The sequence below is a fragment of the Pleurodeles waltl genome, chromosome 8 (assembly GCF_031143425.1).
Source record: "Pleurodeles waltl isolate 20211129_DDA chromosome 8, aPleWal1.hap1.20221129, whole genome shotgun sequence".
NCBI lineage: Eukaryota > Metazoa > Chordata > Amphibia > Caudata > Salamandridae > Pleurodeles > Pleurodeles waltl.
In genome coordinates, this window is record NC_090447.1 from 226124407 (window position 1) to 226138228 (window position 13822).

Here is a 13822-nt window from a genome sequence, read left to right on the forward strand (position 1 = left end):
CCAGGCGGAGGGGGTGCGCCCAAGGATGAGGACCTCTGTTTTGTCCGAGTTCAGTTTTAGCCTGCTGTCTCTCATCCAGTCGTCAATGGCTTTTAGTCCCTCATGGAGGTTGGTTTTGGCTGTGTGCGGGTCATTGGTGAGGGAGAGGATGAGTTGGGTGTCGTCGGCGTAGGAAATGATGTTGAGGTTGTGCTGACTGGCCACTTGTGCGAGGGGGGCCATGTAGATGTTGAACAGCGTCGGGCTGAGGGATGAGCCCTGGGGTACACCGCAGATGATGTTGAAGGCTTTGGATTGGTACGGGGGAGGCGGACTCTTTGGGTTCTGCCGGCGAGGAAGGATGCAGTCCATTCGAGGGCCTGGTCCTGGATTCCTACTGCGTGGAGGCGGGATTTTAGGGTGTGGTGACATACAGTGTCAAAGGCGACTGATAGGTCTAGGAGGATGAGGGCTGATGTTTCTCCATTGTCGAGGTGGCTTCTGATATCGTCTGTGGCGGCGAGGAGGGCGGTTTCGGTGCTGTGGTTGCTTCTGAAGCTGGACTGGGAGGGTTCAAGGATGTTGTTGTCTTCGAGGTACTGAGGGAGCTGAGTGTTGACGATTTTCTCAATGACCTTCGCCGGGAATGGGAGCAGAGAGATGGGCCGGAAGTTTTTCAGGTCCTTGGGGTCCGCATTTGGTTTCTTGAGAAGGGTGCTGATTTCGGCGTGTTTCCAGCTGTCCGGGAATCTTGCAGTTTTGAAGGAGATGTTGATGGCTTTCCATAGGTGTGGTGCGATGGCCGTGTCTGCTTTGTTGAAGATGTGATGTGGGCAGGGGTGTAATGGTGATCCGGAGTGGATGGAGTTCATGGTCTTGCGGGTTTCGTTGTCGCTGATGTTGGTCCAGGAGGACAGTCGGCTGGAGCGGGTGAAGTTCGTGGTAGGTGGGGTAGGAGCGTCCAGAGTGTGAGGGGAGTTGAAGCTGTCGTGGATGTCCGTGATTTTTCGGTGGAAGGCGTTTGCTAGGGCGTCGCATAGTTCTTGAGAGGGGGTGATGTCGTTGACGGTGGCGTTTGGGTTGGAGAGTTCTTTTACAATGCTGAAAAATTCTTTGCAGTCGTGGGCGTTGTTTTCTATGCGGGTTTTTAAGGAGGATCATTTTGCTAGCGTGATGAGTTGGTGGTGTTTGCGTGTGGCATCCTTGAGTGCCGTGTGGTTGTCTGGAGTGCGTTCGAGTAGCCATATTTCCCTGAGTTTTTGGCAGTGGCGTTTGGAGGCTTGGAGGTTGTCGGTGAACCAGGTGGCTTTTTTATTGATGTGGTTGTTGGAGGGTTTTCTGAGTGGAGCAAGGCGGTCGGCGCAGTCGGTGATCCATAACTTGAGGTTTTGTGCCACAATGTCAGGGTCGGTGGGGTTGACGGGCGGCTTCTGGGCTAGGGCGTTGGTTAGTTGAAGTTCGGTGACTTTGCCCCATCGGCGGCGTGGTGGTTGTTCGGTGAGGTGGTGTTCTGTCTGTTCCTTGAAGGTGAAGTGGATGCAGTGGTTGTCGATCCAGTAGAGTTTGGTGGTATGGTTGAAGGTGACGTGGTTGCTGGTGGAGAAGATGGGGTCAAGGGTGTTACCGGCTGTGTGGGTGGCGGAGTTGGTGTCATTGTTGTTTTTGAGGTGAAAGTTCAGGTCCCCGAGGAGGATGTAGTCCGTCGAGGTGAGTGGGTGGGTGCTGGCCAGGTCGGCGATGGCATTGCTGAAAGGTGCCCTGGGTACTGGGGGTCTATAGATGAGTGTTCCTCAAAGCGTGGTGTTGAGGTCGGTGTGGACTTGGAAGTGAAGGAGTTCGGCAGCGCTAAAGGAGTCGTCCAGGGTGGTTTTGACTTTGAGGGTGGCTTTGTGGACGATGGCTATGCCTCCTCCAGTTCTGTTGGTACGGTCTCGGCGAGCGACTTTGTATCCGTTCGGGATGGCTTTGGCGATATCTGGTGCTGAGGAGTGGTTCCACCAAGTTTCAGTTATAAAGGCCACTTCCGGGGAGGTGGAGTCAAGCAGGTCCCGGACTTCAATGGCGTGCTTGCGTGCTGAGCGGGTGTTGAGGAGTCTGCAGCGGAGGTGGTTGGTCTTGGTCTGAGGAGGTATGTGGGCTCTGTTGCAGGTGAAGCTGCAATTGTGGGTCCTTGCGTGCTCTTTGGAGAGGCCTGGAAGCAGGTGGTATCTCGGCTGGTGTTGAGTGCGCGGAGGGTGTCGGCATTGTAGCGAATGCTGGCGGGGTTGCTGTTGTCATATAGTTTTCACTGTATTTGCAATGTATTTCTGATTTTAGATCTTTTGTACTCCAACAATCGAACGTCCGTACAACCAGTGGGTGATTTTGTTTGATGACTTTACCAGGAAATTGAGATTCAAGAAACCCTCTCTGTCACATTTGTTTTGCACCCCATTATTTGAACAGTGTTGTGCTATTCTGGGTATCCTCATCAAAGTATAACACAACTCCAAATTGACAGACTGTTGAGCCCACTAGTATGATTACATATAGAAGTTCATAAACAGGAGAACATGAACAGAGTCGTCCATCCTTAAATGCCATGTGAGAAGATTTCTTCATCACATTAGCCGAATTTGACAAAATAGATGCGTTACATCATCATTCCTCTCAATATGTAACACATTGACCCTCATTATGAGGCTGGCAGTCATGAGACCACCAGCCTCGCTGTGGTGTTCCTTCCGCCGTTGAGCCGGCAGTAAGGACCGTCACATTAAGGTGGTCATTACAACATTGGCGGTAAAAGCCGATTACCGCCGTGCAGAAGACTGCGAACACACCGCCGCAGCCGTAGAATTCCGCCACAGCTATTATGACCCTCAGCTCAGAATCTGCCAAAATCTAGACACCCACACAAGTCCACCACACCAAAGGTCAGTGATAAACTGCCAATAACAAAACCTCCACCGTCATACAAACAAGAATACGCCCACACTATCACGACCCACCAATCCACATGGTGGTCTTTCAACTGCGGTATTCCATTGACGGTACACACCGCTGCACTCAAAATACACACACATTTACAAAACACAACCACATTGGACAAATCAAAATACACACCTGATACACATACACACACCACTCCCACACACCTAATACAATATAAAACACACACCCACATCACCCACAAACCCCTACGACCAAAAGTTTGGACGAAGGCCAGATAGACAGCAGAGCAAAGACAACACCAGCATATAGAGGCACTCAACACCATCACTCACACAACATCCACGCACCTCACACAACACACCTCTAAATATCACCCCACACATCACAACACACACCACCCACCACATCACTCACACCACCCCATGGCACCGCAAAGACACCCCAGGTTTTCTGAGGAGGAGCTCGGGGTCATGGTGGAGTACATCATCTGGGTAGAGCCACAGCTATTCGGATCACAGGTGCAGCACACCACCATAGCTAGGAAGATGGAGCTATGACGCAGAATCATGGACAGGGTCAACGCAGTGGGACAGTACCCAAGAACACGGGATGACATCAGGAAGACGTGGAATGACATACGGGGAAGGTGCGTTCCGTGGTCTCAAGACACCACATTGCGGTTCAGAGGACTGGCTGCGGACCCCCACCTCCTCCCCCAGAACCAACAACATGGGAGGAGCAGGTCTTGGCTATACTGCATCCTGAGGGCCTCGCAGGAGTAGCTGGAGGAATGGATTCTAGTAAGCCTTTAACTACTATATCCCCACCCTACCTGCATGCTATCACATACCCCCACCCTCGCCCTCACCCCATCACTCCAACTCCTCACACATATCCCACTATCACAAACCACTCATCCCAAACCCAAGCCATGCATGAAGCACCAAAGCATGGACACCCATCACCAAAGCATGTCCGCTGCACATACCCATACACCCCCCTAAACCATTATCACACAGGGTCCCACACAAGAATGGAAGCACTGGGGTACAGGGTCACCCACCCATTGCACACCATGGCACACACACATACAATAATCATGCCTTTAACCCATGCAGGACCCCTACCCAAAGTCACCGGACAGGAGGGTCCAGACATGTCCACTCCACTCACAGAAGAGGCCCACAGTGATGACAGCAGCTCTGTCCAGCTGGATCTAGATGACCAGCCCGGCCCATCTGGGACCTCGGGACAGTCTGGTCCCCTGACACAGTCACAGGCCACCACAGAGCTTCCCCCCTCTGGAAACACCAGCATAGCACCCATCCAGCGGGCCCATACCTCTGTCCCCAGGACACGTCAAGCAGCAGTATGTCCACCACTACAGGGAACCCAGACTAACCCACCACCCCAACAATACCAGGGACCTGGGGGCAGTGGCAGTGGGCACACGGTTCAGGGGACAGAGGCCCAGGAACACAGGGGAACTGGGAGAGCTGCTGTGCGACAGGGGAAGGACAGGCCCAGGGAACCCACTCTCCATGAGGCCCTCTCCAACATCATGGGAGCCTACCACCATTCTCAGGAGACAATGGTAACGGTACTGGCCAAGTTTCAGGAGACCCAGCGGCTGCAGGAGGAACAGTATTTGGGGTTCAGGGAGGAACTCAAATCTATCAATTCCATCCTGGGCACCATTGTAGGGGTGCTGAAGGAACTTGTCAACACCAGCAGGGACACTGTGGCAAAACAAGGGGCCCCTGACACTAGCCTGGATGATGAACTGCCCACCACCTCCGCCGGCGCTAGTGGACAGGAGGCACCGCCACAGGACCACGACACCAGCACCCCACCCCCTGCAGATGGAGAACCACCCCACAAGTGGTCCCTGAGATCCAGGACAAAGATAGAGAACAATGCCAAGACCCCAGGCAAGAAATTAGACCACCCTGATTGTCATCCTTCTGTCCCACTTTGTCACCCTGTCCATACTTAAACTGCCCTAGCTCCACTTCCTATGCCCCTTTGGACAATGCACCTGTGAGACTAATAGACTGGACTCTACCATGGACATTCCTCCACCATCACCCCTCACCATTTTACAACCCCCTCCAATATTGAGCACTTAAATAAACACCCTTACAGCACAAAACAATCTGGAGTCTGTCCGTGATTTTGAAATAGTGTATTAGCAATTACACACACAAACTCTTAGGGACATCCCCAGACCCAGACACCTAGTCACAATGTATTGGGTCCATGTCCTCACCTAATAGCCACACACGGTGCCTTTGGAGATGCCCCATCACATAAGGGATGCTGCTATTCCGCAGAATGTAAGCGTCATGCACTGAGCCAGGAAACTTGGCATTTACATGGGAGATGTACTGGTCGGCCAAACACACCATCTGCACATTAATTGAATGGCAACTCTCCCGGTTTCTGTACACCTGTTCACTCCTGCGGTAGGGGGACCAATGCCACATGTGTCCCATCAATGGCACCTATGGTGTTGGGGATATGTCCCAGGGCATAGAAGTCACCTTTCACTGTAGGCAAATCCTCCAACTGAGGGAACACGATGTATCTGCGCATGTGTTTCAGCAGGGCAGACAACACTCTGGACAACACGTTTGAGAACATAGGCTGGGACATCCCTGATGCAATGGCCACTGTTGTTTGAAAAGACCCACTTGCTAGGAAATGGAGTACTGACAGGACCTGACCTAGAGGGGGGATTCCTGTGGGATGGTGGATAGCTGACATCAGGTCTGGCTCCAACTGGGCACACAGTTCCAGGATTGTGGTACGATCAAGTCTGTATGTGACAATTACATGTCGCTCCTCCATTGTCGACAGGTCCACCAGCGGTCTGTACACCGGAGGATGCCGCCATCTCCTCACCTGCCCCAGCGGATGTGCTCTATGGAGGTGAATAGCGAGCAGAGAGTCAACCAACACTGAGGTACGTTAACACAACTTTATAGCAAAATGTTTGAAAATCGATATATGGCTGTATTAGTGTTTAAGCAAGTCCTTGATATGTGTGATGCAGTCAAAATTAATGCCATGTGGCCCCCTGAAATGTCGGCTGCCTGACCTGTAAAGTGGAACAAGGGGATATGAGGTAACTGCGCTGGCGTTGTACACCGTCCAGGTAGGCGGTCGAAGACCGCGGCGCTTTCCTGCATTGGTTAACATTGGACCCTATGGGTCCCAGGAGCCAATGACAATGTACGCAGGCGGTGACGGTACGCACCGCCGCGGACGTCACCACCATTTTCTCTCTGTTCAATCACTTGATACCTGATGTTCGACAGGAGAGGACCTACACTGCAAGTGCTGCTGTGACCTCAGTCTGGAAGAGACAATGGCTTGTGTGTCTGGGGAAAGGGCCCCAGCATTCAGCACGGAGGAGTTGGAGAAACTAGTGGATGGGGTCCTCCCCCAGTACATGCTGCTCTACGGTCTTCCAGTTAAACAGGTAAATACACTGTGAGCATGCCGAATGCGCAATGCCTGTGTGGAGTGGTGTTGATGAAAGATAGGGGGGAGAATGAGGCATGCATGATACGACGGTGAGTGCATGTGCGTCATGGCAAGGGTAGGGATGCGGGCCAATGACTGTGACGGTGTGGATGGTTATATCTTCTCCTTTTCCCCTGTACTATAGGTCAGCACCCACCAAAAGAAAGATATTTGGCGTGCCATCGCCAAGGAAGTCCAGACCCTGGGGGTCCACCACAGACGGAGCACCCACTGCCGGAAAAGATGGGATGACATTCGCCGCTGGAGCAAGAAGACGGCGGAGGCCCAGCTGGGGATGGCCTCCCAACGTGGGAGGGGTGCCCATCGCACCATGACCCCCCCTGATGTTCTGGATCCTGGCGGTGGCGTATCCGGAGTTGGATGGGCTCTTGAGGGCATCACAGCAGCCACAAGGGGGTGAGTACACTCTCATTCTGCTGATTCAGCGCATATTGTAGGTGTCTGGGTGGGAGAGGTGGGCTGTGGGTTCCCGTAGGCCATGGCGAGTTTAGTAGGCAAGGTCCCTTCTTAAGGCAGGCCCTGTGGCACTCCACCTCACCTGTGTTCAGAGCCAACTACACCTAGTCAGGCTCCTGTGACTTCCATGTGTGCAGCAATCGGGCATAGGCCTTGTAACCCATGTCCCTGTGATTAATTAGGGAACTCTAAGTGCACGGCGCAGTGCAGGTGGCTTCTGTGTCTGTAATGTCTGCCAACAGTAGCGGTATTGGATGCACTCAACATGTCTTTCTTCTGTCTTCCCCCCCTTTTTGTGGTCTCCCTGTTTGTGTGTGCATTAGCATCATCAGGCAGAGGAGCAGTGCCACCCGAGCAGGAGGGAGCTGCATCCCACATGGCCCTGGAGGGCGACACAACGGAGTCAGAAGCCAATAGTGGGACGGAGGGCGAGGGGAGCTCCACGGCGGGGACAGGAGCTGAGACCAGCAACACGGACTCCTCCTCTGATGGGAGCTCCCTTGCGGTGACAGGCCCCTCTGTGCCCGCCGCATCTACTGGTACAGCCGCCAACCCCCCTACCAGCACTGCCCTCCCAGCAGCCCCTCAGCGTGTGCCCCGTGGCCGCTCACCCAGGAGGGTTGGCATCTCCTTCGCCCCAGGCACCTCAGCCCCTGCCCCAGTCAGGCCTGCTGCCCTCAGTGAGGAGGCCATTGACCTCCTCAGGTCCCTCACTGTTGGGCAGTCTACCATTTTGAATGCCATCCAGGGTGTAGAGAGGCAGTTGCAACAGACCATTTCATACCTCAAGGGAATTCATTCTGGTGAGGCAGCCCAACAGTGAGCTTTTCAGACTCTGGCCTCAGCACTGATGGCAGCCATTGTCCCTGTCTCTAGCCTCCCCCCTCCAACTTCCTCCACCCAGACCCAAACCCCTGTACCTCAGCCTATCCCAAGCACACCATCAGACCAGCATGCACACACGTCAACACACAAGGGAAGCTCAGGCAAACATACGCACCATACATCCCACAGGCACTCGCGCAAGCATCATACACATGCAGACATACGAACATCCACTGCCTCCACTGTGTCCCCCTCCTCCTCGTCTCCCTCCTCCCTCCCAGTCTCGTCTCCACTCAGACCTGCATGCACTACATCTTCAGCCACTACCTCCATCACCAGCACACCCACCACCACACCCCGCTCACGTGCAGTCACCACCACCACTACCATTCACACATCCCCTGTGTCCTCTCCCAGTGTGTCTGTGAGCCCACCTCCAAGGTACACAAATGAAGCCACACACCCACCCAACAGCCATCCACCTCACGATAACCTCCAGCCCCTGCACCTTCGCCCAAAGTTAGCAAACGTGCACCTCCTAAAACCACTACCTCTTCCTCCACTCCCAAACCCCCTCCATCTACTCGTCTCAATGTGTCCCAAAAACTTTTCCTGTCCGACCTTGACCTCTTCCCCTCACCTCCCCCACCCCTTCAGTCCCCTAGGGCCTGTCTTTCAAGGTCCCAACACAGCACCTAAGCCACAACATCTGCGGGAACAGTGGTGCCAGTAGTAACCGGTTTCTGGAGTGCGCCAAACAGCAGGACAGCCAGTGTGCCAAGGAGCCAGACCACGGACAGTCCACCACCCCAAAAGCACAAAAATCTGGCCAGTGCCCGGCGGGAGTGAGGCAAAACATCTACCACCAAAGCCTCTCCCAGGGGTACAGTTGGGAGTGGGAAGACAGCTGCGCCACCATCCAAGGTGGGGAAGGGGCACAGAAAAACAGGCAATTCAGCGAAAACCTGCACGGCGGACAAGACCGCCACCAGGACCGCTGCCAAGGACACCGCCGCCACCAGCACCGCTGAACAGGACACCGCCGCCACAAGCACCGCTGAACAGGACACCGCCGCCTAGGACACTGCTGCCACAAGCACCGCTGAACAGGACACCGCTGCCACAAGCACTGCTGAACAGGACACCGCCGCCACAAGCACCGCTGCCAAGGACATGGCCGCCACAAGCACCACTGCCAAGGACACCGCCGCCACAAGCACCGCTGAACAGGACACCGCCGCCACAAGCACTGCTGAACAGGACACCGCCACCACAAGCACCGCTGCCAAGGACACAGCTGCCACAAGCACCGCTGCCAAGGACACCACCTCCACAAGCACCGCTGACCAGGACAACGCCGCCACAAGCACCGCTGAACAGGACACCGCAGCCACGAGCACGGCTGCCAAGGACACCGTCGCCACAAGCACCGCAGGCCAATGAGCGCCAAAGCTTCCGACGCTACTGAGGCTGCCACGAGCAGGATGAAGCACTCTGGGCACAAGGCCCCCTCCAGAACCAGTGGAGATTAACATCCACTACCTCAGTCCTTGGCATGATGAAGCAATCTGGGCACAAGGCCCCCTCCAGAACCAGTGGAGATTAACATCCACTACCTCTGTCCTTGGCATGATGAAGCAATCTGGGCACAAGGCCCCCTCTGAAACCAGTGGAGAGTAACATCCACTACCTCTGTCCTTGGCAGGATGAAGCACTCTTGGCACAAAGCCCCCTCCAGAACCAGTGGAGAAAGGCATCCACTACCTCAGTCCTTGGCAGGATGAAGCGCTCTGGGCACAAAGCCCCCTCCAGAACCAGTAGAGTAGGCATCCACTTGAGAGACTGTGGCTTTGCACTCCCCAGAATACAGCAGTGGGCAAACCACCCACTGGAAAGACTTGTGAGACTGTGGCTTTGCACTCCCCAGGATACAGCAGTGGGCAAACCACCCACTGGAAAGACTTGAGAGACTGTGGCTTTGCACTCCCCAGGATACAGCAGGGGGCAAACCACCCACTGGAAAGACTTATGAGACTGTGGCCTTGCACTCCCCAGGATACAGCAGTGGGCAAACCACCCACTGGAAAGACTTGAGAGACTGTGGCTTTGCACTCCCCAGGATAAAGCAGTGGGCAAACCACCCATTGGAGAGACTTGAGAGACTGTGGCTTTGCACTCCCCAGGATACGGCAGTGGGCAAACCACCCACTGGAAAGACTTGTGAGACTGTGGCTTTGCACTCCCAAGGATACAGCAGTGGGCAAACCACGCACTGGAAAGACTTGAGAGACTGTGGCTTTGCACTCCCCAGGATAAAGCAGTGGGCAAACCACCCACTGTAAAGACTTGTGGGACTGTGGCTTTGCATTCCCCAGGATACAGCACTGGGCATGGAGCCCCCTCGTAGATCTGGCGTCGTGCACTAATCTGGCTAAGGTGCCTCCCCTTCCCTTCCCACCGAGTGCCTGTTGTATTTCTATCTGATGCCCCAGCAGTGTTCTCTACATTTTGATTGGGTATTGAGTGTGGGCCTTGCCCATATATTTTGGGCCCAGTGGTCCATGGACTATGATGGTGGAATATCTTGGACTTGTATTCTTGGTGTATATATTTGTTTATAGTGTAAATATGTATATATATATTTTTGATTACTGTCTTTGAATAGATTACAAACATTCAACTCATTTCCTTTTGTCCTTGCATTCTTCCAGGTGGTTTGGGGGTTGTAAATGTAATGTATCTACATGTACTTGTGTGTGTGTTTTAGTGGGTGAGGGTGGGGTTGGGAGTGTTGCGTGTGTGTGTCACTCTTTTTTCCCTCCCCCCTCCCCTGTGTCATAGGTGCAGTACGCACTGTGGTCTTCGCCGCCGTCTTTGTTGTTCCTGGTAGAGGAGCTGAAAGATAAAGGCTGGGAGAATCTGAAGTTCGGGTTCCATGGCGTCCTAGTTCCTCGTGGGGTGTGTAGAGGTGAGCGTTTTCCCTTCCAAGTCCTGTTTCCGCCATGTTTTTGTTTGCAGTGAATCCGCTCCAGAAAAGGTGGCGGATTGGCCTGTTGTAATACAGTGGGCGGAACCTTGTCTCCCGTCTGTCTGTTGGTGGTTACCGCTGCAGTGTTTGTTTGTACTGCCGTGGCGGTCGGAGAGTTAAAGTGGCTGTCAATGTTGGCGGTTTCCGCCACGGTCGTGATTCCATTTTTGTTACCGCCGTCCTGTTGCCAGTTTTACCGCCGCTTTAACACCAACCGCCAGGGTTGTAATGACCACCTAAGAGTTGTGGGGCTTGGCAGATGCCAAGCCTCCACAACCCCACCTGGCACGCCGGTGCGGTCGCACCACCATGGCCAGCAGTGAGCACCTCCAACCCAGCGGCAGCCCTTAGCCAGCCGGCCGGATTACAAGCGTGCGAAGCACCAGGCTTTCCGTGGTGGTCACCCCGCCATGAAAACCCTTCACAGTCACGCACCTGGTGACAGGAATCTCCATTTTTGTCGCTGGCACACATATGGCCAAATGTCCCCACACATGCACACATCCCCCCACCCGTCTACCACTCACAAACACTCCCTCACCCCTTCACACATGCGTGCATTCACATACACACCCATTCAGCATAGGCATACATGCACTCAGACACCCCACTAACTCGCAAACATGCACTCAGACCCCACACTCACTCGCATTTATCCACTCAGACACCCCCACTCACTCACATTCATCCACACAGACACCCCCATACATGCGCACATAAACAACACACACATTCACTCGCATACCTGCACGCATTCACCACCCCTCTCTGCAGACACGCACACATGCACCCACACACACAGGCACCCTCCTCCCACCTTCCCCCTCTCTTTCGGACACCCACTTACCTTCTCCATCAAGGAGGACATCTGGGAGGGGATGGGTCCTGGAGGTCTTGCATCACCAGCACCACTGCGCCAGCAGATCTCTGCCAAGTCGTATTACAGCTTGTAATATGACTGTCGGGGTCCTGCTGATGTGGCAGTGCTGGAGATGCACTCGTCTCTGCACCGCTGACCGCCAGCATGACTGCTGGTGTCTTTCCACCACAAGTATGGCGGACTGCTGCCAGCAGTCGTAGTATGACGGTCTGCAGACTGCCAGCACTGGGGTTCTTGTTGCGGGTTTGGCTGTCAGGCAAATCGACCGCCAAAGTCAAAATGAGGGCCAAGGTGTCTTATTACAGTATTGTACTTAAGATGTAAAAGGAAAAGAGCTTTTAGGATGTCAAAGCAAAAGAGAGCTCAAAGGAACAACTAGTAACAAAGTAAATACGGTAAGCAATATTTAGATGCAACTGCATTTACTCCTGCATACTCTCATGTAATTTACAGCCTTTCACATTCTAAATATTATGTAAAATGCCTGAGATTACACCATTCGGCCACCTGGCGAAACACCTCACCTCACACATGAGTTTGCACTTTTTTAGAGTGAAATGCATCATCAGACCATAAATGGACCTGAGGAAGCATTTCTCATAAAAACACAAAATTTCTTGCAATTTTGGTTAATTTTGGTTAATTTCTGCAGTGGAATTATGCTAATTTCAACCAGGCCCGATTAGAGCCTAGTGCACATCCTTCCCTAGGACTAGCTTGTATTCGAATAAAAGTGCTTCAACCCCTTCCCTGTCAAATGCGAATGAGATGCAATAATATTCATTGAATACGTATATGGAATAAATTGGCAGAGGCAGCATGAAATGGATTACTGTAAAAAATTAATAACACTTCTGTAATCATAAACTAATAGGCCTCTCCTATTCAAATTATATAGGCTTTGATAATGTCTTTTAGCCACGTTTTGTAGCAGTGCAAACATTGCAAGCAACACAGGCAAACGGGAGGTGGGAGAGAAGAAGTAACATGACAAAAGGAGGGTGGAAATTGGCGAAGACGCAACACAGACATTGGGGAGCACCAGGGAAAAGCAGCACAACAGAATAAAGAAATACGAAATAGTACCTCAGTCACAGTGTAAACAGTGGAAGGACTCTAATCAAAATGAAGCAGTCATTACTTGTGGTCCATGCGAAATGAGAGGAAGTGAAACTGGTACTTGCTGGTCAATTAGGAGGCAGCAAATAAGAGTGACAATAAAATCAACAAGTGGTAGACAATGAGTGGGCTCCAAGCTCCATGTACTAAACAATATCTTGTGCAAGGGACAGAGCATGCACACTCTTTTAGGTAAGGCATAAAAACGAGTTTCATAGAAACCATTTGTAAAAAGTTAAGAACAGCTTTACTAATTAATTTGTTGTTTTATTGCATGGAAGAATAAATTGAATACTCTTTTTTCTCATGATGTACAAAATCTCTGAAGTTATCTAATGCAGCGGCAGCTGCTGGTGATTATAAGTGGGGGGCCGAGGGTTGGGAAATAAAATAAAATTGTATTTACATGCCGCCCACCGTCTGTCTTCTGCTCCGGTCCTGATTCCGCTTAAGCTGGGACACACTATGCAGGCTCCCAGTCACCAATCAAGACACTGCTCTCAGGTTGGCAATACTGTTTATCAGCATGAAAGCAGTGCTGCGATTTGCCGGGTTTGGCCAGCCAACCAAACCCACATGCGCGCTTTCTGTGTGCACAACTCCACCTCCCTCCTGCTCCCATCCTGGCCCCGTCCTGCCCTAGTCTCTGTGGTCTCTAGCACCCTACGAAAAATAAAATGATAATAAATGGATTTATTATGATTTTATTTTCCACTTTTCCCTCTACTGGCTCTCAGCAAGGGGGGCCATGCTACTTCGCCATAAAGGAGGAGACGCCACTGATGTTGCACTGCAGAGTAAGCTTTTCTCTTTCTTTCTGGGAAGCTTTTTCATTTACAGCGCTAACCCCAATGCGTCTAAGGGACTGTATGGATATTTTCATTTGAATCTATGCTCATACCAAGCAGAGGAAACGATGTGAAGTAGCATAAGCAATTTCTCATGGGGTCGTGGCTGGAAACAAAGCAATAAAGTAGTTTAATGTTTAATTTGCTCCTTTGCTTTAGCAGTACAATTTTTTCCATTACGGTTTAATGTCTGGGGTAGAGCAA